General features: G+C 39.8%; 1 protein-coding gene across 9 annotated transcripts in view; it reads right to left on the bottom strand.

The window, feature by feature from the left end:
- LOC117351126 overlaps positions 1-24,182 on the bottom strand; it is a 690,625-nt gene that overhangs the window by 147,229 nt on the left and 519,214 nt on the right. Inside the window, exon 6 of one of the 9 annotated variants that reach the window (XR_004537332.1) lies at positions 22,707-22,914. The exons of the other annotated variants lie outside the window; for them this stretch is intronic. The gene's annotated coding sequence lies outside the window, so the exon portion shown is untranslated. The remainder of the gene's footprint in view (positions 1-22,706; positions 22,915-24,182) is intronic. 9 annotated transcript variants of the gene reach the window in all.

Raw genomic sequence — 24,182 nt, 5'->3', positions numbered from 1 at the left:
TATCCTAACCTATTGTGTTTTCCTTTTTTGTTTCACTTTTCTTTTACGATTGTAGTTCTTCCCCTTTTCTCCTATTATCTGAAGTTGGTCTGTATGTCTTATTAAGTGTTTTATTAAGACACTTAGATTTTATCTAGTATCCCGATTTTTAATATGTTTTTATGCAAATTTTATATTGTACACCGCTTAGAAACCTGATTAAGCGGTTTAAAAAAATTTTGTAATAAACTTGATTCTATGAACTGTGCATAACTTTGGAGGTGTTTTAAAGAATCGTGCCTTATGTATAGAATATGGCCCTGTTTCTAGACTAACATCTGAGTGCAGATACATGCAAGACTACAAAACGGTCCTTAAGGGTCATTATTGGTAGGTGAAGCCAATTAGTGCCCACTTAAACAGTAACTTGTGTGTGTAATTTTGAAAGCTGGTTGCAAAATGGTGCTTCCAAGATTATGGAATCTGCATTGTTTACACAGAGGCATAAAATAGGTACCATTTTCGACCTAAGCCCAATCAATTGCAGTACCCTCTTGAATTACAAATCATTTTTGGTTAATTCATCCAACTATTTTAGTATTTTGCAAGTTTATATCTTTCGTGCCAGAGAACTACAGTAATTAATTATTCTTTAATGTAGGCCTGTGTTCAATTCTTTTCTGAATTCGAGCTAATAACTTCCAGTGCATTAACTATCATCCTTGGTTTTATTAAATTTCAATTTTCTACTAGATTTTATACTGCTATGAAAATGCATTATTATAATTGATGTTGACATATTCCCATCAATCAAATTGTTAGGAGACATTGCTTGTCCTATAAAACTCTAATAAACAAGGATATACTGTAAATATCAGTTAAGTAGAAAGGAAAAAAACTGAATGTAATATAACAAAGTGCTTAGTACGGAGCTCTTTGGAGGAAAACACATACAATAAAAATGTTGATAATAACCTTATTTTCTAGAAAGTCTAATGCAGGGCTGTCCAAGTCCGGTCCTCGAGATCTACTGGCAGGCCAGGTTTCAAGGATATCCACAATGAATATGCATGAGAGAGAGATTTGCATACAAAGGACGCAGTGTAGGCAAATTTCTCTCATGCATATTCATTGTGGATATCCTGAAAACCTGGCCTGCCAGTAGATCTCGAGCACCGGACTTGGGCAGCCCTGGTCTAATGGATATTCCCAAGCTACAAATACTTATGAAGTTGTTAATCTAAAACCTCGATGAGATTATTAAGTTAGCTAACAGAGAAATACCTAGGGCTCCTTTTACTAAGGTGCTTTAGTAAAAGGAGCCCCTAGTATATCTGGATTTAACTTGCCTTCACCAATTACTGAAAAAGCTGTGAGCTAAATCCAAAATCGAATGAATAAACCAGTCAGTTGCTTAGAAAAGTCTAATCAAACAAAAGAGAAGTCTATCCTCCACATTAGACAGCATTTGAATCTTTCTCTAGACTAGAGAGCTGCACGGGAACAGCGGGGATCCCATGGGGACGCCCCCTCGGATCACAGGGATCCCATGGGGACGCCCCTCGTGGTCTTGGGGATCCCGCGGGGTTGGGTGAGGCTCATCTTCTTTTCCTACCTGCCCTGCAGCAGCACACATAGCCAACCGGAAGTCTTCCCCGATGTCAGTGCTGACATCGGAGGGAGGGCTTTGTGTCACTTACATGCACTTCTTAAGTTCTTATGTTAGTAGTAAATAAGGTTACAAATGCACTTCTTCCTAGAATTCTCTAAGATCTGCTATTTATTTCCAGTCTTGATCCTTATAACCATCAAAGGCTATCATTCAGCCATATTTTAAAAATGGGACCTCTGTATTTTCTATCAAGTCATTCTGAATTCTAAGAACAAGAAAATCTCTAATCCTATGTAAAGCAGATGGCATCTTGTTACAATTGCTTGGATTTATATCTGAACTCTGGTAATATCCCAATCAAATTGAAATGTATTTCTCAATGAGAGAACTGGGAGACTTTCCACTATCAGCAGCACTGAAGTGGCCTCCGTTTTGGAACAGATTTAATCTTAGCTGCAGTTGATATTAGGGCAATAGTTTGAATATCTAAATGTTAAAACTCCTCTTTTTAAGCTATATTCTATTAAGGAGTAAATTTAAAAGTAAATTGAAAAGCGAAGCCTATGAAATATGTATATCTTCCATCAATTTTTGCATTCAGCATGATGTAAAATTACAGTTATCAGCTACAGCACATAGAAAAACTGCTATATTAAATGCTAAATAACTTTACCAGCACCAAATATTTAATCACAGAAAATTAAATTGACAGTGGTATGGCTTCACATAGTATCCTCTGGAAATCTGACAACATCATTTCTCATATATATTGATAAGCACAAGACATCCATAAAGACCTAGGCTCCGCAGCCTTCTATTTATGAGAAGCTATCTAAAAAGCATTCATTGCAGGTTATATTAGTAAGTCAATTCAGCTTAGTATGATAGCTCATAACTTTTCAGACTGTTGTATTTACTGAGCCATAGACAATCCTTTCTTCAAGTACGTCGCAGAAAATGACTTTGCAAGACTATTTCTTTTCAAAGTATAATCAAGTGCCTTAAAAATGGACTCCAGAATTGCAAATTCAAAACAGCACGAGACCTTGGCAATAATATGAAAAAATATTGCTTTAATAATACGTTGTAAGCTGCACAAAAATACCTATGCTTTTTATTCTTAGCTTATTAACTTATCTGTAAGATTCATTACCACTTAGTTAAGTGGGTGAGAGGAATTTAAACATTCTGTTTTAAGACATTTCTATAGGTCCATAGGAATATTAGAGATGCCCTACTGGGTCATTCCAAGGGTCCATCTAGCCCAGTTCCAGGACACAAGTACTTGGTAGAGGCCCAAAAAGTGACAACATTCCATGCTACTTAATAACAAGGATAAGCGGTAGCTTTCCCAGGTCTACCTTAATAATGGTTTCTGAGCTTTTTTTAAACCCATCTATATTAACAACTTTTTACAAATTTTTCCCACAATGAGTTCCAGAGCTTAACTATGGGGCTCTTTTACTAATGCCGCAGCAAATGTGACCTTAGCACGGCCCTTATGTGGGCCTTTCCTGCATGTTAAAAGCCACTTTTGCTGCACCCAGAAAATGGCTGATTTTCCCATTTTCCGAAATGGCCTACACTAATCAAAAATAGAGAAAAACTCCCTACTCACAAATAGAGACAATCTAAATACTAATCAGTGGTGAGAATAAACACATCTTAATTAAACAGGAGGAAAAAGCTTCAGAGATCCTCGTGCACATAGCTCATTTTGTTTGTCTCATGCACTACTTAGGGACTAACTTTCATTCATCGGCAAAAAAAACCTCCTGAATGTTCAAACCAGTGTCCATATATTGCTTGGATATTCACTTTGCAGACTGAGTATAAGTATTATAAATAAGCAAGTTAAGTGACCAGGAAGTGACATCAGAGGGAGAATCAAAGCCAGTGCGGGCAGCAAGTTGGAGATGCTTCTTGCTCCAGGGAAATTAAAGAGGTACAGGGGATGGGAAGGGGTATGAGCTTGGCAGGGAAAAAACAGGTGGGTGGAGAAGAGGGTGAGGGGCACCGCCACCCCGGACAACTTCCACCCCTTCTTCGCTAATGATCCAGTGGAAACTATTTTGTTTAATTTTTGGAGGGGATTACTGCCACATTGCTGGGAGAGTACTTATCTATACGCACATTTATCAATAACAGAGGGGGGGCAACTCTAGCTAGGCTACTGTGACTCTAGCCTAGCTAGAGTCACGGTAGCCATTTTTAGGGAGGCAGCTGCAACAGGCAGAAGTGAGTGGGCACCACTGCTGCCTATTTCCTCGCTTGACTAACAGGTACGCCCACATCCATGGAGGGAGGCTTGCTGTTCCAGGGACTGGAGGTGGGGGAGAGGAAAGGTGTCTTGCTTTGCTTCCAGGGTGGGAGGGAGAAGTGGGAAGATACAATATTCAGTTGGGTATTATGGTTTCCAGGTGAATATTAGTAAAAAGCACCTGTATAGTTGGCATCTATTCAGTAGTTTAAATATTGTCCCTAAAATGATATTAATCCCATTTACTGAATAACACCAACATGCAAAGCTTCTTGCCATCAGATAGAAATCAATCTTTTTCCTGTGGAATTTAAAATAATTATGATCTGACCTATGGCTCTGCTATCCAGAGTCTCAGATAGTCAACAATGCTCACTTACAGCCTATTCGGGCTTGGATGGCTGTTGCTACGGCAATTCTTTGGAAGATTTAATAGAATAAGATGAATAAATAATGTATTTTCTTGCACGCTGTTCTATCATAAGAGATGACTGCCTTAAGATACTTAATGCCTTGCTGCTATCAGCCTGACACAGGCTATCTGGCTTCATGGCTCACTTTTCTCTAATAGTAAGACGTGCAATTGGGAATCAGCTTTCTCCATTCGGTCTAGTAACAAGAACTCGGCTCCGTACTGAACAATTCTGCTTCAGTCTTTATTCCAAGTCCTCAAGGGCTGCCAAGTCAGGTTTTCAGGATACCCCTAAAGAGTATATACAAGGGAGATTTGCATACAGATCTCTCTCGCGCATATTCCTTAGGGATTTCCCAAAAGCCTGAGCTGTTGGTGACCCTCAAAGACCAGGGGCTATATTACTACATGATTCTGTTTCTACTGTTAATCTCTGGTTTAATGATATGAGAGATTCATTGTCTAAAAATAAATATAAAACTGAAGTGGTCAAAAAAAAAAAAATAAGGCCTGGCCTAACAGAGAACATTATTTAGTCTTAAATATACATCATCAACGGTAGAAGAATGCTCTAAAATATTTATGGTAGCAGAATGGTTGAACAATGGTGTGGTCTTATGCGAAACTAGAAATTGAAGAGATGAGTTCCAAATCCTGTTAAGTATGAAAAGCTGTTTTATGGATAAATGGAATTTATTTTCAAGAATTCTATCCAAAATATTAAATGGGGTCCTTTTACTAGGGCATAATAGCCATTTTAGTGCGTGCTAAACGCTAACGCATTCTTAGACTATAATGGACCCTTTAGCGTTTAGTATGCGCTAAAACGGCTAGCTCACCTTAGTAAAGTGACCCCAATATTTTTCATTAAATATCATAAACCTAATGAATACTGTATATACTCAAATATAAACTGAGATTTTTGGGCCAAACAAATGGCCCAAAAATGAGGGGCTCGGTTTATATTTGAGATTACAACTATAGTTTTCAAAAATATACAAATTTAAGCCTACTGAGCTGTGAGGAATGGAGTCGCGGGTCAGGGACAAGCAGCTGATTCCTCCCAGCGGCCGCCGCAGCAGTCCTCCATGCTGTTTGCTGGCTGCCGGGAGGAGTCAGGAGTCAGCGGTGCATCCAGATTTTGAGCAGCCCTGCCTTTGGTCCTGTCCCAGTCCTGCTAAACTGGCTGGCAATAACAAAACCAGATGCCTTCCCTCTTGCTATAGGCTCTGCCAGACTTGGACCCACCCCCTCTGAATTTACTTCCTGATATTGAAGGGCGGGATTGAGACCGGCAAAGCCTATAGCGATTTAGCAAGAGGGAAGGCCCTCACGGCGTCTAGCTTCGTTATTGACAACTGGTTTAGTGGGACCAGGACAGGACCAAAGGCAGGGCTGCTCACAATCCAGATGCACCGCTGATTCCTCACTCTCCCCCTCCTCCTGGAGGGCGACAAACAGCATGGATTACTGCCACGGCAGCCACTTGGAAGAATCAGCTGCCTGCCTCACATGTTGGATTTGCCCCCGACCCGCAACTCTGTTGGAAGAAGTAAAGGGTAAAAGGTGATGGGAAGAGATCTTGGATGTAGGTGGAGGGAGAGATAGAGAGATGCGGTGTTGGAGGAAACAGGGGAGAGGAAATGCTGGATGGAGAGGGCAAGACAGTAGATACTGGTTAGAAGAGTGAAAATAAAGGGAGAAAGAGAAGATGCTGGAAGGGGGAAGAGAGGGATAAGTTAGCAAAAAAAAAAAAAAAATCCCTGGAAAAATAGAAGAAGATGGAGATGCAGAAAAATAAATGGAGGAAAATTGAAAGGAAAAGGTTAAAGTCAGAGATGGATGTAGGAGAGGAAGTGAAGCCAAGAATGAGAGAAGAGGCAGATAGATTGCAGACCCTGGAAAGAAAATTAAGAAAAGACAGAAACTGGGATAAACATGAATAAAAAATGGCCAGACAACAAAGGTAGAAAAAAATAATTTTATTTTTAATTTCATGAACAGAAAATGCAGTTTTACTGTAAATTTGCACTGCTTTCTTTTTATATTCCAAAGTGTAGAGTAGTGATTCTCTTTCTCTGGTGTTGAACTGCATATGAGGTTTAAGTTTGATTTTTGTCTACTTTTATGTAAATTTGTGGTTGCTTGTAGTTGTGTTTTCCTTGTTGTGAGTATGTTAGCTTTGGGATATATGCATCACAGATATGTGAATTTTGTTTAGTGACTTGCAAGACAGTTGATGGGGAAGGAGGGTGAACCGTCTTTATAGATTGGCTCATCATGATAACCCATATTTCTAACCTTGGTTTATTTTCAAGTCAACCTTTTTCCCCCTTTTTGGAGGGAAAAAAGGATACCTTGGTTTATATTTGGATCGGTTTATATTTGAGTATATGTCTTTTAGTGCTAATTCTACGCATTCTATGACTATTTATAACTGCAGTCTTTTTCCAGTATGAACTCATTGTTGAACAAAATATACCTTACAGGCTTTGGAACTGACCTCTTCTATTGCTTTTGATGTCTCCATAATAGGCTGTTTTGATCGAATGCTAAAAGGCAGAATATGGCTAACTGCAATACCTTCTGAAGATCAAATTGAAGTCTAAACTGTAAGTGCAATTCCCTGTAACTAGTTCTCCATTGACAATTGATGAAACCTGTTTATGTTTTTACCATATGATATGTTTTGGTGAAACAGGAAAGGTGTCACCCATGTTAACCTTAATGAGGTGAAAATGAGAAGTGTGTCACGCGGAGACAGAGATTTAAATGAAGGATGTGATTTGAATAAGTCCAGCTTTCATTTACCATTTAAAGCAATGTAACTCACATATAAAGAAGCTGAGTTGGTCTACTTTTAATTAATTAATTAATTAATTAATTGCTGTCACGTTGAAGCTGACTCCTGGTGACCATATAGATTGACTTTTTTCCAGAACATCCTAGAAACATAGAAAATGGTGGCAGAAAAGGGCCATAGCCCATCGAGTCTGCCCATTCCAAGTATCCGCCCCCCTGAATTTACTCTCTTAAAGATCCCACGTGAGCATCCCATTTTCTCTTAAAATCCGTCACGTTGCTTGCCTCAATCACCTGCAGTGGGAGTCTGTTCCAATGATCTACCACTCTTTCAGTGAAGAAGTACTTTCTGGAGTCGCTATGAAACTTCCCTCCCCTGATTTTCAGCGGGTGCCCTCTGGTGGTCGAGGGTCCCACGAGACAGAAGATATTATCTTCCGACTCGATGCGACCCGTGATGTACTTAAACGTTTCAATCATGTCTCCCCTCTCTCTTCGTTCCTCAAGTGAGTACATCCGCAATTCTTTTAGTCTTTCCTTGTATGTTAGATCCTTGAGTCCCAAGACCATCCTGGTAGCCATTCGCTGAACCGACTCGATCCTCAGCATGTCCTTACGGTAGTGTGGTCTCCAGAATTGGACACAGTACTCCAAGTGAGGCCTCACCATGGATCTGTATAACGGCATGATCCTGTCTTCTATGTGTGTGCAGAGGCTTTTTAATGAAGCATTCATTCTTGTGATTGTGTCCATCCATCTTATTGCTGGTCTTCTGAGCCTTATTTTTCCCTTCAACCTTTCCTAACATATTTTAATTGCCTTTACTAAGAACTTTGGCTGTTGCATAATATGGCCAACATATGATAGCTTCAGTGTAGTCATGTGAGTTTCTAGTGAGAAGAAGGACCCATCTGTCCGATTTTTTGGCTGTCTATAGGGTTCGTAACTGTCCTCTCTAGCACCACAATTCAAATGCCTGTGTCTCTTCCTGTCCTAGATCATAAGAGGAAAGTTTAACAAAGGAAATGTTCATTCTGATTGAATGCAGTGAAGTACAAAGCTATAAAAGTTGCCAAGATGGATCAACCTGTATGTAAAGAATAGTGCCAGGTGCAGTAATTCATAATGGAATCCAAAGCACCATTTGCAAATCATATAAGTATCTGCCTGCTGGGAGCAAAATGCTGCAACTAGACATCATATTGCTCATAAAAATTAATCCAATACTGTGATAAAAAGACTAATGAAATTCTATTAGCATTCCTCCACAAAGGAAGAAAAAACGTGCCACTTTAATGGACGATGATTACTTTTATAATATTGCTTGTGGGACATTATTTCCTAAATCAGAATCTATTACAGTAAGCAACATTTTCATGAAACCTGGAGATTTGAAAATCAGTTCCCTGTTGCACATTGGAAAAAATACCGAGTACATCTGACCCAAGAATTGATCACATGAATAAATGTTAGACTGGTAAGAGTCAACTCTAAATTTTCCAAGTTGCTAAATGCACATTTAGTAAAACTGCTTGCTGTAAAGAGATTTGGGTTAACTGAGTGCACAGGGTTGGTAGATTTCCCCTGAAGCAGCCGGCTTGACCACTGAAACAAGATTTCTTGTTGAGTTTTCATCTGATCCTTGGGCAGCGTTTAGAAGCTATATAGCTGTCAGAAAAAGCCCAGATTTACAGGACCGTACTAGATAAGTGACCTCTAGTGCGCCTTTCACCCAGTTGTGAGTGTTTCAACTCTGCTGCAAGGTTTGGTCCTACAAGTTTGTTTTATGCCAATGACTGATTTCATATTATAATCAACTGAGAGAGTTTTTCCTCACAGCATTACTCCTTCATTCACACATGTAGTTAATCATTCACTGTTCCTCAGCGGGCCACCATGCGCTCAAACAATCTCATTGAGCATGGCTTTACGCCCCCCCTCCTCATCGGAACCAGCGTGTTTTACTCTTATTTTAAATTTATTTAGAGTTTATAGTTAAAGTTTCAATACTTAAAGTACTTAGCTTTGTGCTAGATGTTAAACCGGGGAGTTCTAGTATATACCACCGACATGTTTCGCCCGTATAAATTGCTGGGCTTTATCAAGGTTCATGCTCCCTCATTTTACTTTCACCACCACAGCGTCCAAAACGGAACGTTCCGTTTTGGACGCTGTGGTGGTGAAAGTAAAATGAGGGAGCATGAACCTTGATAAAGCCCAGCAATTTATACGGGCGAAACATGTCGGTGGTATATACTAGAACTCCCCGGTTTAACATCTAGCACAAAGCTAAGTACTTTAAGTATTGAAACTTTAACTATAAACTCTAAATAAATTTAAAATAAGAGTAAAACACGCTGGTTCCGATGAGGAGGGGGGGCGTAAAGCCATGCTCAATGAGATTGTTTGAGCGCATGGTGGCCCGCTGAGGAACAGTGAATGATTAACTACATGTGTGAATGAAGGAGTAATGCTGTGAGGAAAAACTCTCTCAGTTGATTATAATATTAATGTGAGCTTCATTCTAAATTTCCTAGTAAATAGTGCTGAAAGTTACATTAATGACTGATTTCATGACAGCACTATATCACCTGTGTTAATGACTGTCGCTTTATTTTGAGGCTTTTTTCTTCACCTGCTACCATTGCAGGGAATTTCAAACATCCGCTGCGTCAGGGCCACCAAGACATTCACAATCACAGGCTCAATCAATTCACTCGGTCACGCAGCGGATGTTTGAAATTCCCGCGAAACCCTGGCCGCGTCGGCAAACAGACACTAGTGACAAAATATGTCCTAAAGACATGACTACAATAGTGAAGACTAACAGCAACAAGATAAGTTTTGTGGTCTACACTTTTTCAAATCCTGGCAAACATATGCACAGTATTCCCTAAAAGTTTCTGAAGTATTAGAAAAGTTTGGTGTGAAGGGTTTAAATTAGCTTAGTTTAAATTATTGAAATGCTTTAGAAAAAGTTCAAAAAAAGTAAATACCGGCCAATGATTGGAGCAGGAGCTGTACAACTACGCGGATTATCTCAGTTTGTGATTCACTGCTGTGCGTAGGCTCCGATTCCGAGGCCATAGCCTTTCAACTCTGTTGGGCTAACAATACTGATGTGTATTGTTTGGTAGTAGTGGTATTTCATATTAATTTTCATGATAACATTGTATACTGCTGGGGTGATTAGTTTTAGAAGTGTTAGTAACCATTTTTGAACCCAGGACCATAACGGAAAACTATACATCAGGAACCCAGCAAGGCTGTGGATAGCGTTGTGGGTGAGGGGATTGCTCATCAAGGATTCAGATACTTTAAGAGGGAATCCGGGTATCTCTTCAAAGTGGAGGAGGAAATCTTTTTTCTAAAGGGTCCCACGGCGACAAGAGGGCATCCACTAAAACTTAAGGGAGGAAGATTTCATGGTGACACCAGGAAATACTTCTTCACTGAACGGGTGATTGATCGATGGAATGATCTTCCCCACCAGGTGGTCGAGGCCAGTAACGTGCTCGACTTCAAGAGTCGATGGGACAAACAGGTGGGAGTACTACGGAGTTATGCTCAATTGATAGATACTCCAGGGAAGAAGGGTCCTTGAGCAGGCAGACTAGTTGGAGGGAGGGTTCTCGAGTGGGCAGACTTGTTGGGCCATCGGCCCTTTTCTGCCGTCATATTCTATGTTTCTATTGCTGTCAAAGGGGATTGGAGGGTGAAGGGGGAACAGTAATGCTGCTGCGTATATTTGGAACAGGAGCAGTGATTTTAAAAAAGAGGCTCGTACACACTTTTGGGGGGATTAATGCATGGTTTTCCCCCGGATGCAGCTTTCAAACTGCTGCTCCTGCTGTACAAGGAAAGACATACATGTGCAGTTTTGCAAGGAGCTTTACATTTGGCAGAGTCTCCTATACAATGTTAAGGGCATCCTCTACAACACAGTCAGGACATATGACTTCCTCTCTCCACATCCTTTCTAAAACAGGATGCCCCATATTTTTGCATAACTCATTAAGTCACTTTTTAAAATGCCTGTTGAAATTTTTCTTATAAGATCAGATTTGTGTCTTATTGCTTAGGCCTCTTAATGTGACAATTATAACTGATCGCTTTCCATATGCTGTAGCGAGAAATGCATCCTCTCTTCGTATACAGCTGAAGAACATTAAGATCAAATTTAGATCTTCAGTACCACATAATATTAAACCTACATACAAGATATATTTCATTATCTTAAGCCAAATGCACAGAACAAACAGGGCAGAAATTCATGAGTTATTTTTTGAAATAATAAACCATACATAGACTTCCTGGGTGTCTTAAATGCCTCTTCTATCTTTCCGCACCAGAACAAAGAAAGGCAAAAAATTATGACATAGTAATTATTATGATGGATGTACAGCCAGCCCCTATTTTGGAGATACTGTTTGTGCAGGAACCAGTAATACAGATTGCATATTTCACTTAGCAGAGTACTCAAGACTACACCAGACAGTACAGATTGGGTTCAAGTAAGATAATTCTTCTTTATTTGCCCTCCTTTCCTTCGCTATGGATGTAATTCTATTTTATAATTTGGTCTGCTGTTTGCATTCTAAATAAATTTTTTTCTGTGCGTATTCATTATTTTTTATGTGCTATATTAAATATGTTTATTAATGTGGTCTATAAATGTTTCACATATAATCCAGGGACTAGAATTACCAAAGTGTGTTACTGTGTTAGTACACACCAATGCAGGTAATGCACATTATTAGTAAATACAGTAGGTCTCATTGCATAAAATGCTTATTAGTATGTGGAATGCAATAACTTTCTTTAATAAATCTAGCGTTGTGTATTTACCGAAGAGGATATACGCAACATACTGGAAGCCGACAGGCTATACGCAGGAAATGAAGACGGGAAACTGACAGGGTTGACAGTCAGTCTAGTAGAGGAATGCAGGAAGATTGATAGGCTTAAAATTGATAAATCCCCAGGACCGGATGGCATCCATCCGAGGGTAATCAAGGAACTGAAAGGGGCTATAGCTGAACCGCTCCAACTAATAGCCAATCTGTCGAACAAATCGAGAAGGATTCCAGAAGACTGGAAAGTGGCGAATTTATTTTATTTATTTATTTAGATTATTATCCCATCCTCCCAGAAGCTCAGAATGGCCTACAAGCAAACATTCACAGTGGAGCATTTGGACAATACAATGTTACGCCGATCTTCAAGAAAGGTTCGAGGGGAGATCTGGGAAACAATAGACCGGTGAGTCTGACCTCAGTACCGGGAAAGATGGTAGAGGTGCTGATAAAGGACCACATCATTGATCATCTAGACGGACACAATCTGATGAGGACCAGCCTGCACGGCTTCAGCAAAGGAAGATTTTGCTTGACGAACTTGCTGCACTTCTTCGAGGGAGTAAACAGGCAGATAGACAAGGGCGACCAGGTCGACATTGTATATCTGGACCTTCAGAAGGTGTTTGACAAGGTCCCGCATGAATGACTACTTCGGAAAATTGCGAGCCATGGAATCGAGGGTGAAATACTCATGTGGATTAAAAACTGGCTGGTGGATAGGAAACAGAGAGTGGGGGTAAATGGATAATACTCGGACTGGAAAATCGTCACGAATGGAGTGCCGCTGGGTTCGGTTCTTGTACCCGTGCTCTTCAACATATTTATAAACAACCTGGAAATTGGTACATCGAGCAAGGTGATTAAATTTGCAGACGATACGAAGTTATTTAGAGTAGTGAGGACGCAGAAGGATTGTGAAGACCTGAAATGTGACAAACATATTTGAGAAATGGGCTGCGACATGGCAAATGAGGTTTAACGTGGATAAGTGTAAGGTGATGCATGTTGGTAAGAAAAATCTTATACATGAATACAGATGTCCGGTGCAGTACTTGGAGAGACCTCCCAGGAAAGAGACTTGGGAGTACTGGTCAACAAGACAATGAAGCTGTCTGTGCAATGCGCAGCGGCGGCGATAAGGATGAACAGAATGCTAGGAATGATTAAGAAGGGGATCACAAAGAGATTGTGAAGGTTATCATGTCACTGTACCAGGACATGATACGCCCCCCACCTGGAATACTGCGTCCAGCACTGGTCGCCATACATGAAGAAGGACATGGTACTACTCGAGAGGGTCCTGAGAAGAGCGATTAAAATGGTTAAGGGACTGGAGGAGTTGCCGTACAATGAGAGATTAGAGAAACTGGATCTCTTCTCCCTTGAAAAGAGGAGACTGAGAGGGGACATGATTGAAGCATTCAAGTTAATGAAGGGAATAGACTTAGTAGATAAAGACAGATTGTTCACCCTCTCCAAGGTAGAAAGAACAAGAGGGCACTCTAAAGTTAAAAGGGGATAGATTCTGTACAAACGTAAGGAAGTTCTTCTTCACCCAGAGAGTGGTAGAAAACTGGAACGCTCTTCCGGAGGCTGTTATAGGGGATAACACCCTCCAGGGATTCAAGACAAAGGTAGACAAGTTCCTGCTGAACCAGAACGTACGCAGGTAAGGCTAGACTCAGGGCACTGGTCTTTGACCTAAGGGCCACCACGTGAGTGGACTGCTGGGCATGATGGATCACTAGTCTGACCCAGCAGCGGCAATTCTTATTTTCTTATGATTGAGTCAGGCACATAAATGGGCGATGTTATCTGATAGCGCCGGGAAGGAACTGCTCTCCCAAAGCATAATATTTTAGTACAAAGTTCTGAGCATGCGTGGCCTTTTCTGTGTAAACTTGTCACCTCAGTAATTCAATTTTGTTTTATTCCCACTCTACAGAATAGATGCAAAACAAAGCTCTCCCATGTTAGTTATCTGATGTTTTTTGTTGAGTTTCTTATAATTTCTCTCTTGTGCTATGTTGCTTGAATCAATTTTTTTTGCCATGCCAAATATGACAGATCTAAAATTTCAAGAACATACAAAATATATCTTCTATCTCAGACCTAAACATAACCAAAAGAACTGTAAAAATTGTGCTTGAATGCCAATAAGAGCATGAAGAGATTTTCTTGATTGATTCACATGGATTCCAACAAGAAGCTGTTCATAGAAAAATCTTGCAAAAAAGGCATCCTCTGTACAGAAATCATCTACTTCTTCACAGATTAGTGGATAATATTCTGTAGAGAAGCCGTCAGCCTCTTGGCACAGTGGCCCTAAGAGTCCAGTCATCTCAGAAGCAGCTGCCCAAGTTGAAGTTGTAACATAACATAACAATACTCTTATATACCGCTACAATCTCACAACTAAGTGCGGTTTAAAAGAAAGAGAACTGCGCATACGCAGTAATATGACAATTCTGTAATAAAATATTCAAAGAGGAATTTTGACAATTGAGTTACATTACATTAGTGATTTCTATTCCGCCAAAACCTTGCAGTTCAAGGTGGATTACAAAAGAAGTTATCTGCCCATTTCCAGAGGAATTGAATAGTAGAGCGATTTGCTTCAGAGAATTGGGCTGAATCTTGCAGTGTTAGTTTGTCTTCAAGAATGTCTCGAATAGGATGGTTTTTATTTCTTTTCTAAATGATTTGTAGTCTGTAGTCAGTAAATTGGAGAGTTGGTAGTCTAGTTTGCTGCTTGAGTGACTAATTTCCTGAAATTAATTTAAGAGTAGGAATTGGAAATCAACTTACTAAAGCTTTTGTCCCAAAGGGCAGCTTGGTAAGCCAAGATTCGACTGAAAAATCTCTTATACTGGCAACCCTTTACAGCGGGAAAGGCAAAGAATCTAATTTCTCGAACAAGGTATCAACCATTTGCAAAGAGGAAATGCTCAAAGATATAAATTGGAATTAAGCCATGTAGAGTTTTGTAACAAAAACACCCAAATTTGAATATTATCCTTGATTCAATATGCAACCAGCGAAGTTTCTGATAATAGCCTGAGACATGATCAAATCTCTTGAGGTTGTATACATCAAAACCAACAAAAGAATAAGAAATATGTAAGATCTGTGTACATGAGGAATAGGTTTCTCTAATGTAAATGATAAAAACAAAGACTTAGCTATATCAAACATGCAACAACAAAATAACCCACTCTGGGGCTCATAATCGAAACAGAAAAATGTCTAAAAACTGGCCTAAATCGGCACTTGGACGATCTAAAAGACAAGTCGTTAAAGTGCCGATAATCAAACCGGGTTTTAGATGTATTTAAAAATGACCTAGGCCTTCACAGTGCTGCTGAATGACCAGAGCTAAAAGGGGTGTTTCAGGAGGAGTGTCGAGGGCGGGATTTGGGCAGGACATGAGCTATCCTTGACTTAGTCGTACTGCATGTATAACCGAAAGTTTAACAACACTGCCAAGACGGAACTTGGACGTTGTGACTTAGGCCATCTAAAACCAGGTCTAAGTCCACAAAAGGTATCCAAAGTGACCAGATAAGCACTGCAGACACAAAGTACAGACCCCCACATACTGCCCCAGTCATCACTGCCCCCCCACCCCCATAAAAAAATAATAATAACTTTACATATCTGCCTCCAGAACATCAGCACCTGGCAGTCTGGCATAGGAAAGCCTAGTAGAGCTGCACAGAGGTGGCTTAAGTGGTCTTAGGGGTGGGTTAGTGAACCATGGAGAGGAGGACCTAGGCCCATAAGCCACTCTAATCAATGCATTCATGGTGAAAATCCTTTTTTACTGCTATATAAGTGTCTCCTGCATCCTTAAGGGCTATTGTGGTGATAGATAGGTGGGTCTAGTAGATTCTGGGGGTGTTTTGGGGAGCTCACCAAGACTTATAAAGGAGCTGTAGTGAGATGTGTATGTGGGACCCTTTTTGTGAAGTTTACAGCAGTGCCCTGTAAGGTACCCCAATACTCTGGTGCCATGTCTGGGTGTCCAGTCCATCACTTTTCTAGCCCCTCCCGTACACAAAAGGTCTTTTTGTAGGCATTTGTGATTTGGACGAAATTTTGGACGAAAATGGGGTATAAAGATGGACGACTTAGCAGTCTGGCCGATCAGACGGCTGGACATATAGTTGGATGATTTAAAAAAAAAAAAAAAAAATATATATATATATATATATATATGCTGGACGTATTTTTTGATAATAGACCTTTTCCCGTGTCCGACTTTGGGCGACTTAGGCCCAAAACAGACTTAGACGTTTCTTTTGATTATGCCCCTCCACATCTCTCCTTTTGCTTTATAAGCAATTGAAATGTTTGTAAAAGAAAATGTTAATAAAATTAAAGTTAAAAAGGAATCTTACTTAGGCTGGATATTTGTTATGAAAAAAACAGGTAGGAGTCAAGGGCAAAACCTAAGTTTTTTTTATTTATTTTCAAATTTTATTTGAAATTTGATTGATCACTTAGTCAAAATTCTAAATAACAGAAAGATTGCACAGGTTGAATTGGTGAACCAAGCAAACTTAAATCACAATCTGCCTCATTGTCTACCATTTGCAAGGTAGCCATCTGGTCCTCTCTTCATACTTTCCCTGCTCACTATTGTTTGGACTATGCTTCAGCACAGAGCAGTGCCTTTGGTCAAGCAGTGCTGGCTAACCTGTCCTCATCACCCAAGAACTCCTGCACTTGACCGAAGGCACTACTCTAAGGACTAAGACTATTGCTGAGCATCCCTAAGCTTTGGAGTCACCCACTTGTGTGCCTGACAGGAAAAGCTATGTTGCTCACCTGTAAAAGATGTTTTCTGTAGACTGCAAGATTGATAAAGGACACGAGTCCTCCCACTGCCTCAAGAGTTGTCTGTTCAGATTGCAAACTAACTGGAGGAGCCAAGTAGAGCACTGCACATGCTCAGAATGTTGCACCAAAGTTCTGAGCTCTGGCAAAGAAGTTCTGCCTCACTGCTGTTGGATAATGTCGCCCATTTGTGTGCTTTATCAATCCTGCTGTCTACAGAAAACATCTGTTACGAGAGAACAACATTGCTTTTCTTGCTTCGGTTTCTCTGTCTTCACACAATTTGGTGTTTGAAACAGAAATGAATGACATTAGTACTGAATTTTATTGTCTAGAAATCATTAGCAAAATATACAGATGATCATATTCTATTTATATTCTTTCTGAACATCTTCTGTTAAGACAACACTGGATGCATTCCAAGAGTTATTTTCAATGCTTCTTCTAACATAAAACTGTAAAGTGGATTTGAAAAATAATTCATTCAGTTAGATAAATGATTTTTCTTCTATAATTATGTGGTACAACACTAAAGCCCCCTTTTATCAAGCCATGGTAGAGCATTTTAGCGCTGGCCGGTGAGGTAAATGCTCTGACGTCCATTCAGTTCCTATAAGCGTCAGAGTAATTTCACTGGCCAGCACTCTACCAGAGTTTGATAAAAGGGGGCCTAAATTATTATTGTATATAGAAAGGAAATCTCATCCTGATCCAGTTAAAGATAATCAGTTAAATTGATTCATACAAAAAAAGGTGTAAAGATAATCAAAACTAATCTGAAGTTTATATATTGCCTTTTTGATTCAAAGGACCACCCAATGTGATTTATGACAAAGAAATTACTGTAAATAAATAAATAAATCTAATCTAAACTGGGATTTGTGAGTCTTGCTATGCCTACAAAGGCTCAAAGCGACTTACGGTACAGTTTATGGAGAATAGCTTTGGGATTCTTTGAGGTAAATCTAATCTAATCTAATCTAAACCTTAAGTTTATATACCGCATCAACTCCATGAGTATGGAGCTCGACACGGTTTACTAGAATTTAAAATAGTAGGTAGAGAAGAAGAAAGATTGTCGTACCATGCAATTAAAGAGATAATTTAGTACAGCTCAGATGTGCTGCAGGGTGTACATTACATGTACATTTAGGGGAGGATAACATACAGCAAGAGAGCTAATATAGGTGGACAAAAGATGCCATGAGGTAGATAGAGTCTGTTATAATCATTGACTATTGCTTAGCTGTGGACTTGGTGCAATAGGGCGAACTGCGGTTCCGTGGGTCTATTTCCTTCAGAGTCTATTGCATTTAAGTCTTTTTTGGTGCTGATAGATGTTGGGATTAGTAACTGGTAGAATTTAAGGAGTCAAAAAGAAAAGTTCTCGCCCAGAAATAGCTAAGAAGAAAAAAAATAAAAATAAAAAAATAATAATTTAAATTGAATCAGATTGGGCAGACTGGATGGACCATTCGGGTCTTTATCTGCCGTCATCTACTATGTTACTATGTTACTATGTATCTTGTGACACGTGGCGTAATTCGATTCAGAGCTGATGGTTTCACTTTTACCACAATAAATCATTTATTGCCACCTCAGGTGGTGTTATGCACTTATGTGTTAGCTGCAAAGCGCATATCCTGTGTCACTGCATGTCATTACCAAATGACCAGACAGCTGTGAACACTTGAGATCTTTTAGCCTCAAAAAGATATAAAGCCTGCTATACATGTACATACATATACCAATAATAGTGGGTTTTGTGATAAAGAACTCTTTTACATACACCAACGTTTAAGGGATATTTGTCATTACCAAATGAAAAACAAACAGAAAACACATTTTGGGCCAATATGCAAAGTACTTTAATCGGCTGCTGACTGGTTAAATCGCTTTCTCAGCCACTAATATTCAGCAGCACTTAACTAGCTAAGTGCCACTAAATATCACGGTTAGTGACTGAATCAAAGCCGGCTATGTTGGGTGTGTTCCGGGGCAGGATCAGTACTTGGCCAATATTTGACCCCTGAGCGGCCAGGTTTACCCCATAATTGCGACTGCAGAAAAATCAATCCTATATTCATGTAGTAATCCACGGCCGCTTAAGTGCTGAATATTGACTTAAGTGGCAATGTATTAGCCGGCTTGAAAAGAACCAGATATTCAAAGTTAGTCCACACAGGTCCCGGCTCTGAGTGTCTGGGAATATCGCCATTGGAGGTGGGCAAAACGCTCACCACCCAATGGCAAAATGTTGACCCCTTTGTATTCTGCTGTTTACTAAAAACAGCGCTCATTCCTTGGAAATAGTGCATCCAATGTGGATAGAGGGTGCACTCAAGAACTATTGATCCAAAGGCAAGGGAGGCATCTTTTCTTTTTAACTTGAACAGTGCACCTAACTTTCAGGAACGCCCATGATCCACCCATGCTTCTCCTCCAGCCATACCCGCGCTTTTGAGATTAATGCACCAGAAGTGATGTGTACAGAATGCACCTACTAAGTTGCGCACACAACTTCTAATTAGTGCTGATTAGCATCAATTATTAGGTATTAATTGCCACTTGGTCTAGTTAAACAATTAAATTGTTCGCACAAATCAGCTGTACACACTGACCTGCGTGTGCAACTCATGGCGCAATATACAGAATTTGGGGATATATGTCCACATTGTAAAAAGGGGAATTTCCAAAAAGAGAGAAAAGAAATATCATAGCTATACAAAAGGGGAGTTATAATAAATTTAAAGAAATATGGGGGCCATTAACTAAATATTGTAATGAATAGATACCATTCTACTTTATAAGTGCAATTGTGAATGAGGGGATGGGAGGGAGGTATTTGAATTTTATTAAATGTTTAGTTTAAAAGGAAATAATTTTTATGTGATATATTTGATTGAACATGAGATTGAAAGGATGGGAGGGGAGGGATTAAATTTTATGTATTAACATTATAAATTATATTATTTCAAGTGATGCATTCAATGTCAATTGTTTAATAATTTTACACTTGTTGAAAGATGAAAAATGAACAAATTTTTTTTTTTTTTTTAAGAAATATCATAAGTTCCTTAAAGTCCACTAATTGTAACGTGGACCTATGCAAATAATTCTCAATACAAGAAAAGCAGATGCTGCCAATGTCAACTACCCTTATTCTTCACTGTATAAGATTCAGGAAGATGGAGAAATCAATAAGAATTCTGTTCCTGGAAGCTGCAAGATTTTTATCTGTCAGAAAAGAAGTTAACTGCTTAAGTTCAAAGAAAATATATTTCACCCCCTTGATGCTTGATCACGCACTTGCACGCCAGGTCTTAACAACAAAATCCTCCTCCTTTTACCTTGGGTAGTTTTGGCTACGTCATGAAACAAAGATTTTAAAGTTACAAAACAGCTCATTCCTGTGATGAAAGAACACCTTAAACTAAGCAAGAAATCACAGAGACTAAAAACTAGACAAAGCAGAAAGTGTTGTCACATTTCGAAAAGAAATCAAAACCCTGCTATTCAAAAAATTTATCCAGATACCTTAACCCTCCCCCTCTTCCCTCTCCTCCCTGGTAAATCCCCCCCCCCCCCAAAGCCTCCACTTTGGTAATCTCTTCCTCCTCAAAACTCCAACCAAGAATACAGATCCCTAAAATGTAATGTAATCTTATTTGTAACCTATTTGTAATATTACCTAGAAATGTCCAGTCATTTTTACTATCAAATTTGCAAGTTCTCCTGGAAATTATCCAGCTATCTTACCTCTTTTATAACCAAAAAACAATTGTAACGTTACTGGAAATGTCCAGTCAGCTCTTTTGTAATCCACCTTGAACTGCAAGGTATAGGCGGAATAGAAGTCACTAATGTAATGTAATGTAATATTTAGGTGACTCAAGTAATTCAGAAACAAGCCCCCCCCCCCCCCACAATTCTATAAATAAAGCTCAAAAGTGTGTATGAAAATTTGGATGCATGTCTATTTTGTGCACAATTTAATTGAATGATGAGGCAATTAGCACCAGTAGTTGGGATTAATAATCCATATGCTTTAAGACCCATCTACTGGTGCAGAGTCACTTGTGACAAGGAAAAAATGTGCGCCAGGTTCTGAAGGAACTGTGTTTTCTTCTATCTCTCCTAACTGCTGCTCTTCCTGGGGATTCTATCAGCTGGTTCAACACAGTAGCATGGAGGGACTCAGATGTGTGATCTACAATCCAAAAAGGGGCCATCTAACAAACCATCTAAAATGAACCAGCATTTATGGCTGGTGCTGCAGTGACGCTGCCCTGATGGCACGGAAAATGCCTAATACATCCAGCTCTCAGCCCAGAGCCTCAGCTTGCATTCAGCTCCCAGCCCATGACTTCTTCTGGAGTCCCAGGGAGGATGGTCCACCTCTCTTCATTCTGCCATTCCAGAACGGGCTGGCGGAGCTGCAGCGTTTGGTTCCAGCCTTTCAGGAGCAGGGAAATTGAAGCGGAAGAGTCGCTTTTGTGGGGCTGGCCTGGTTCAACTGGGGACATGGAATTAGAAGCCAATTGAGACTGAGGGTAGTGAGAATGACAGAGCTTTATTTTTATTTTATTTTTAATTTTCTTTTTGCTTTATTTTTGTTGAGCTGGTTTAATTTTGAAATTTTTTTTTCCTGCTTTCATTTTTAGGGGATTTTTCTTTGGGGGTCCTTTGACATTGAAGTTTTCCCTTCTGTTAAGCCTTTTACGCACCCTATAGTATTAAATTTATTGTATTACTGTATCTTTTCCCTCTTCCTTCTCTTTATATAGGTAAATGTAATTATTTCTTTCATAGGTACTATAGTTAGATTGTGAATCCATTGGGACAGAGAGGGAAATTCAAAGTACCTGATTAGATTTTTGGCCATTACTTAAGTAAATTTAATTGTTTTGTAAACCATTTCAAATCCTTTGGGAGATTTAGCAGTACATAAAGCACCACATGAAATTAAATTAAATATTTGAATGTGTGTGTGTGTGTGTATGTGTATTTTGCTAGACAGTATTTTATAAAGGTATGTGGATGCTGGTTAGAGAATCGGAGTAGTTAGGTGGGGTTAAGCGTCTGTCTGTCAGGACAGACGTGATTCTATATAGGACGCCCTTGTGCGATTCTCATAAGCCTCTGAAAGACTGGTCATCCTATACAGAATGCAGCCCTTAGTGTCTAGTTTATTTGGATTTGATTCATGCCTTTATCAGCTGTAGCTCAAGTTAGTCAGGTACAATGGGTATTTTCCTATCCTTGGAGGGATCACAATCTAAATTTGTGCTTAAGGCAATGGAGGGTTAAGTAACTTGCACAGGGTCACAAGAAATTTGAATATGGCTTTCCTAGTCCTCAGCAAAACTCCCAACCCAACATGAGCCATAAATGTTAAGAAAGGGTCTCATGAACCTTTCCCCCAAAGGTCCTAAAGTGTCTATTGGTTCGCCTAATTCCCCCCCCCCCCCCCCTTTCAATCTTGTTTCTGGGAATAAAAATTTAAAGCTACCTCCCAGATGCCATGTTTCATTTAGGCCCCAGTCCTTCATAAAACCATAATGAAGGGTTGGGTCCATCCCTACTCCCCTCTGGGGTACCAAACTTAACCTAGGAGTTGGGGAGGTATTGAGGGTCAGAGTGATTCCACTTGCCCCTGCCCCAGTGGCTGCTGTTTTAAAAATGGTGCTACCCGACTTCTGGCATATATCTCAGAGCTATCATTAGCCATCAGACTGTCAAATTCCCTTACTGGCAGCACATACTCACCACCTCCAGATGAATATCGTGGGGAGTAAATTTTTGGTGTTAGCATGAGGGGGATATACTTTGCCACTAGAAGGTTTTTTTGTTTTTACATCTATGCCCAACTTTGAGGGTTGGGCTAAATTCAGACCAAAATTGCTTATTCAGAGTATTTCATGAACCCAAGTTTATACATACATCTCATCCATCTTCAGAATCATAATTCAGCCTCTTTAGTCAGCTAGGGATTTGAACAATTTCTTGATGTTGACGGTCAATTCACCACAGGAGCCTCAACAGAACTAACATCTTAAAAAGGTACTGTGCATGACTGACTTTCATGCTATGGTCTGTATCGCTAGGAAGATATTTTTCATGGTACAGTTAAACTTTCTACATGAATTCTCTGCAGGAAAGAAAAGATGAAGATAAGTGCATCAGGATACATTTGATTGATTTCTTAGTTCTAGAAAAGAGCTAATTATATGTTGTTATCGTACTATATGGTGCAACTGTGTTATAAAATGGAAAATTCTATTTGACAACAAGTGGAAATAAAACATTGTACTTGTAAAAGGTTTAAAATGTCATTTGAATGGTAATGTTGATGTTGTTATCAGGGCTGTGGAGTCAAAGGATTTATCTATCGATTCCAGAGCCCTGCCAGGGCTGTGGAGTCGGAGTCGAAGACAATTTTGGGTACCTGGAGTCGGAGTCATGGGCACCAGAAACTGAGGAGTCAGAGTTGGACTCGAAGAATTTATCTACCAACTCTATAGCCCTGGTGTTATTAGGCGACATAACTCATGTCCGAGTACTAGCGACTTGATGAATTGTGGATCTAAAAAGAAATTGGTTTTGTGCTAGTCCAGAAAGGTCCTCCAGCGTCATCCCCATGGTTATTTTCAACATGTCCAACCATGTTGCCCTCTTCTCCTGGTCCCTTCGATCTTCCCAAACATGATGTCCTTCCCCAGTGATCTCTCTCTTCTGATGGTGTGACCAAAACAAGACAGTCGTAATGTCATCATTTGGGCTTCGAGTGATATACCTGTTTGATTTCTTCCACAATCTCTTCTGGTGGCCCATTTGCTCCGTTTGTGTGCCGGAGCAAAAAAAAGTGTGCAGGAAACAGGGATAAACAAAGAAGCAGAGAAGACCAGGCCTTCAAACTGAAGCTTTTAATATCACCAATAGGAAGTGGAACAAGAAACACGGACTCAACATGTACCGTGTTTCGGCTACAAAGCTTCAGTTTGAAGGTCTGGGCTTCTCTGCGCCTATGTGCATCCATTTAGTTTTGTGCAGAGTTTTATCTTCTTTTTTATTCCCTTAGTACATATTAAAGGGCAATGATGCACATTATGGGCTCAATTCTTAAATAGTGGTCAAATTTGAGGGCCAACAAAAATAAGCACTAAGTGCTATTGTATAGATAGCGCTCAGTATTGGGCACCATTTATAGAATAGTATTTGGCACCAGGATCAGTGTCTAACTTTGAGCATAAGGATTTTATACCAACTGAAACCTAGTATAAATTCCCATGCTTAAATTGGAACGAGCTCCCGGTGCAGGTGATCGAGGCAAACAGCGTGCAAGAATTTAAGAGCAAATGGGATGCCCATGTGGGATCCCTTAGAGCACAGGTGTCAAAGTCGGTCCTCGAGGGCCAG

This window comes from Geotrypetes seraphini, chromosome 17, assembly GCF_902459505.1.
Source record: "Geotrypetes seraphini chromosome 17, aGeoSer1.1, whole genome shotgun sequence".
NCBI lineage: Eukaryota > Metazoa > Chordata > Amphibia > Gymnophiona > Dermophiidae > Geotrypetes > Geotrypetes seraphini.
Note: the sequence above shows the minus strand (reverse complement) of the source record. Positions and strands in the feature narration are given on the sequence as shown.